At 31.5% G+C, this 6,020-nt stretch overlaps 1 pseudogene; it reads left to right on the forward strand.

The window, feature by feature from the left end:
• The first annotated feature begins 1,128 nt into the window (after positions 1–1,128).
• Positions 1,129–5,046, forward strand: LOC129315072 ((-)-germacrene D synthase-like; annotated as a pseudogene).
• Positions 5,047–6,020: the final 974 nt, after the last annotated feature.

Here is a 6,020-nt window from a genome sequence, read left to right on the forward strand (position 1 = left end):
TTATGTGTAGGAAGACCCAACTGTTACACTTTCTTCCGGCTTTTAGAATTTCTCTACCCATCTACATTTGTCCAGAGACCAAGTTAGCTTAATATAAATAATAATTCTAGGGAAAATTACTCTCATGTTCCATACAAGCAATCTAGATATAGAAAACAATCAAATAAAATTATAAAATTACTCTGAATTTCCATATCCTTTATCATGTTGCTAATTACCATTAGATAGTTGTTAATTATTTCAGCTTAGTTATCAAATAAATAACTCAACTAACAAATACTTCCTCCGTTTTTATTTGTAGGAGAAACTATCTTTTTTACTTATTTTTTATATAAGCAAAATCACCTATTTCAATAAGTATTTATTACATATTTTTTAAATTACAACTCATAATTTACATTAACGAGAAATAATTAATACATACATATGTTGATTAACATAGGATATTTTAGTCTAAATTTTTTTATTTTCAAACATAATTATAGTTAACTAACTTTTTAAAACTGTGTAATACACTTTTTTTCTCTTGCATTCCCTCCGTCCCTATATATAAGAAATCTTCTAGAGCTTTTTCTATCCTTAAATATGAGAGATTGTTAGCATATTTTTTAATAAATAAACCATTATATCCTTATTAAATTAAAAAAAGAAAAAGACGAATGCTCTCATTAATTTACTTTGAAAAAAGAGATTCATTTTTTATTCACAATAATTAGGAAAAAATTGAAATCTTGCTGTATTTTTAATTAGATAATCAACTTTTATTAGTTTGCATAATTTGGTTAAAAATATCTTATATATAGAGATGGAAGAAGTATGTAGAAACGGAGGGAGTATCTAATAGTAATGGTCATGGGATTTTAGAATAATTTTATGATTAACCAATAGGGTTGGATGTAGTGAAAGGGATTAGTATCCCACAATGAATTCCTTCAAGAAAAAGTGCCCATATTTAATATTCGATCATACCTCGAATACAATTTCCTCCAATACAAGGGATACTTGTGAGAAGTCTTCTAATGATTCATTAGATAAGATTTCTAAATCAGTCCACGTTATCTATAAATATCTACACCACCATTGATAGGGAATATGCAAAAGAAATTCCCTTTCCATTCATTTTCTAATTTTCAAAAGCTTCCGGCTAGTCTTCTGGTGATAGCCACAATGTCCATCATTGGTTCTTCGTCATCACTCGTTCCTCTTTCAAACCCTGAAATTAATGCCACATCCAATTTGGGTCGACAATGTGCAGATTTTCATCCTTGCCTCTGGAATGATTATTTCCTTCAATATGCTTCTCACTTTTGGTATATCATTTCTTTATATTCTTATCATTTACTATCTCTTCCTATTAAATTTTTTGCAGTTGATCACTTCTTTAGTGCATCTTTTCTTCTCTTTCTGGAAGTCTAGATTTTTTATTACCAACAATTAATTTTGATAGTTAATAAAGACATGTTCTTTAAAACCATTTATAAGGAAGTTGATGATGAAACGAAGCAAAATATTGAAAATTTGAAAGAAGAAGCCAGGAAGATGCTTGTCTCTACTATGGAGAAGCCCTTGAAGAAAGCTGAAGTGGTTGATTCAATTCAATGTTTGGGTTTGTCATATCATTTTGAACCTGAGATTGATCAAGTGTTGAAGCAGCTTCACAATGATTATGTTGAAAATAATGAAATAACTCAGATTGAAGATCTCCAATCTCTAGCCCTACTCTTCAAGTTACTGAGACAACACGGATATCCTACTTCACCTGGTATGCCATTATAGATGCTTCTTATGTGCTGTAGTTTTTTTTTTTTTTTTTTTGTATTTTAGTCCCATGTTAATACACAGATATACAATAAAAATCTTATTTTATTTTATCAAAAATAACTCCATAAATATATTTGCCATGCTACGAGAAAATAGAGATTACTTCTTGCAAATACTTATCATATATAGCATGAAATTTAGCGGGAATTTCATATAAATTTTCTCACAAAAAAAAAAATTCTTGACATTTTCACATGGAACAAGACCTAGAGAAAACTTCCCCCTAAATTGCATGTGAATTAAGTCAGTGACAGTCTAGTTTGATCCTAATTTAAGCACAGTTGATCACTGATCCTTGAACTACTATTTCAACTGGTTTAATTATACCATGCAATTTAGAGAAGTCTTGTGGATGTTTTCACAAAAAACAAAACACGGTCATACAAAATTGAACAATCTACAAGTAACCATCACCGGTTCACAAAAAAAAGGAGTTTTTTTTAACCGATTCACCCAAATAATCATCACCAGATGTGTTCAACGAGTTCAAGGATGAGAAAGGAAACTTCAGAGAAAGACTTGCTTCAGATGTTGAAGGAATGATAAGTTTATATGAAGCTTCTCAACTAAGTATTCATGGAGAAGACATTTTAGATGAAGAAAGGGCTTTCACCTTCAATCATCTCCGCTCCATCACCATTGAATCAAAACCTTTTCTAGCAGCAAAACTCAATCATGTCTTAAAGCAATGTCCGTATAGAGGAATACCAAGGCTAGAGGCACGAAAGTACATCTCAATCTACCACCATTGTCCTTCCCATAATGAAGTTCTCTTGACCTTAGCAAAATTAGACTTCAACGCGCTCCAAAAACTGCACAAGAAAGAAATTGGCAATAGTTGCAAGTAAGTTCTTGAGCCTTGTAGAACATAAAGAAGAAATATAAACATTATAGTTATGAAATAACTTATGCATACTTTAATTTCTGTGGTGGGGTTATAGATGGTGGAACAGTTTGGATGCGCCGAGAAACTATCATATGTAAGACACAGGATTGTGGAAAATTACTTCTGGGGTCTTGCGACTTCTTATTTTGAGCCTCAATACTCCAAAGGTAGAAGCATCATGACCAAAGCAGTTAGCTTCTTAACTATCATCGATGATACATACGATGTTTATGGAACCATTGATGAACTAGAACTCTTTGCCGCCGCGATTGAGAGGTTTAGCATATTCCATTTGTTATTAGTTTTGAAATATTTTTGTTGAGCCATCTCTCTCTCCCCCCCCCCTCTTCTCTTTCACAGGTTTCAGTTCTAGTGCTTCAAGTTAAATTACTTACGTTTTTTCAATATGATTACATAGGTGGGATATTAGCTGCTTGGATGACCTACCGGGATATATGAAGCTAATTTATAAGGAAGTATGGGATATGTTTGAAGAATTAATAGATGATGAGGACAAGGGCAAAGATGGAAGATCATATACTGTCGAGTATATAATAAAAGATGTATGATGATATTGTCCTTATTGTTAATTTTTTTTTATATTAAGTGTGGTTGTGGGTATATACCCTATCAAAATAATTTAAACCATTTAGTTAGACACATCCCAAGCTTTATATGTTTTTAATCTATTTTCTAATTTTTAAATGTGGGACTTCTTTATTTCTAGTATTTTCTCTACTTTTTTTTTCTTAGTCTTTTCCTTCATTTCCTTCTTCTTGCCTAGGCTTTTAGTCTTAGATGCCTTAGGTTTCTTCAATTTTATTCTCCTTCTTCTTCTCTCTCTTTCTTTTATAATCTCTTGTTTGTTTTTTCATTTTTATTCTTTCTCTCTGTTTTTTTCTTGGTTTTTTTGTCACCGATCGAATGGCTTGATACAATTTAAATCTTTTATATTATGTTTGTTTGAAAGTAGTCTATTCCACTAAAATATATTAGGTCATTTAGTTAGAAACATTTCAAGCTGTTATATATTTCCAATCTATTTTTTAATTTTTAGATGTGAGACTTCTTAGACTTCGTCATCTCTAATCCCTATAAATTTTTCAATATTGCTGATTCATTTCTTCATCGTGTTTCAAAAGATTCTTGAGAATAAACTAGCTAGACATAATTAATTCTTTCACATCATTGTTTTATATGGCAGTTTAAAAGGACAGTGCAAGCATACTTGACAGAAGTGAAATGGTTACATAGAAACTATATACCAACAACAGAGGAGTACTTGAGTGTATCAAGAATAACTTCTTGTTTTACATTCCTATCCATGTCATCTTTCATTTATATGAGAGACATTGTAAGTGAGGACATTTTCAAATGGGCACAAATGCAACCTAAAATTATCAAAGCTGCTTCTATTATTGGCAGGGTCATAAGTGACATTGTCTCCAGTGAGGTATGTTTGTGTGTGTGTGTGTGTGTGTGTGTGTGTGTGTTATGAACACAAGTCTAAAGGAAGAGCTCATTTTAAAAGATTATCCTATTGAGTGAGAAAGTCTCTCACACTAATAAACCTCAGTCCACTTGTGAGGCTCCTCAATGTAGGACTCATGATAATAACATTATATTAGTGTTTTTATTGAGAGGCTAGTGCCAAAGAGAGGACTACCCACTGAGGGTATTGACTAGCAAGAGACCAAGTGTAGTGAAGCTAACAAGTTCTTCAGCTCTCAAGTAGAATGGTATTGTCATCATGAGTCCCACATTAAAGGAAGCCTTACAAGTGAAGTGAGGTTTACAAATGTGAAAAGCTCTCCCACCTAATAGGCTAGTTTTTTTAGATGAAATCCCCCTTTGGACTCATATGCTCATAACAATATATAACTTATCAGAATGGCAAATAGAAATGTTTCTTCATCCAATAAAATTTCACCTTATTATATTTTAACTCTCTTAAAAATCTTTGTGATGGTGCAGTTTGAGAGGAAAAGAAACCACATTTTCTCATCTGTGGAATGCTATATGAAGGAGCATGGAGTGTCAAGGCCAGAAGCAATAGATGAATTGAGGAAGATGATTGAGAGTGCATGGAAGGATATCAGTGAGGAATGTCTTAAACCAACTCGAGTGCCTATGCCCTTTCTTCAGATAGTTCTGAGTCATGCTCGTTTCGTGGATGTGATATATAAGGATGCTGATAATTTCACTCATTCTGGAGGAATCATGAAGGAGTGGATTACACAATTGTTTGTGGATCTTGTGCCAATATGAGCAACATATTTTATTGGGGGTTTACTTCTTTGCTAAAATGTGTCTCACAACTTTGGCTTTAGTTAAGGGTATGAGAAATAAACTGTGATGTGTTATAATCATGTTTTTGTTAAATCAAAAGTGTCATGGTGTGTTTTTGTTAAATAATACATGAAATACATGTCCATAGCTTCTTATGTTTGTTGAAAATAAAAGTGTGATGTATTTCAAACAAAAATATACATGCTCAATGTATATTCGTGTCCAGCTCTCATTAAACTTATCTTTGGAAAAATTAAAATTAAGGATATTTGAAAACTTGTAATAACAAGTAAGGACAGAAAAATTGTGAAATTAAATTTAAAGGCCATAGTCCTTTTTTTATAGTTTTAAATAAATACTCTTTGCCTAAAACAGCCCTGTTTGAAATGCACAATTACTTAGTTAGTGGGAAGGATCTTTTAGTCAAAATATTTTTTTTAAACCACAAAAAAGGAACTTGGTCTGTAGATTTAATTTTAGGATTTCGTGGTTCACAATTATATGTTATTAATTATTTTCTCAAGTTTTAACTGTAATTTTCCCTTTATCTTTTCTACCTCTTGCCTCATATTTGTGCTGATATATATTTTCAAGAAAATAATTTCTTAAATTTATAACAGTGCCTATTCTAGGAATCAAAAGTCAAAAAATTGTTTTGATTGCTTTGCAATGGTTGGGTTTAGGACCCAAACATCTAGAAATAATTAATTCAAGGGAAGTTGCTTACCACTTCATGAAAAGCCATTTATGAATGGATATTTTCAAAGAGGAGAGGATCCTTTCGGCCAAAAAATAAGAACAGAGGAGAGGATCCCTAAATCATAGATTTACAGCTTACTTTCCATAAACACATGGGTGACATTAGAAAATCATAGTACGAGTAGTATATGGATAAATTTAAATTGTTAAAATTTGACCTCAATATTTTAGAATTATAGTGAAAAAACTAGAAAATTTATTACAGTTCTAAACTTTTTCAGGTCAAATTTTAACAAGTTAAATATATTTTTTTTATTATAATTTA

The sequence above is a fragment of the Prosopis cineraria genome, unplaced genomic scaffold, assembly GCF_029017545.1.
Source record: "Prosopis cineraria cultivar Desert tree isolate PC_DT_omini unplaced genomic scaffold, ASM2901754v1 PC7, whole genome shotgun sequence".
NCBI lineage: Eukaryota > Viridiplantae > Streptophyta > Magnoliopsida > Fabales > Fabaceae > Prosopis > Prosopis cineraria.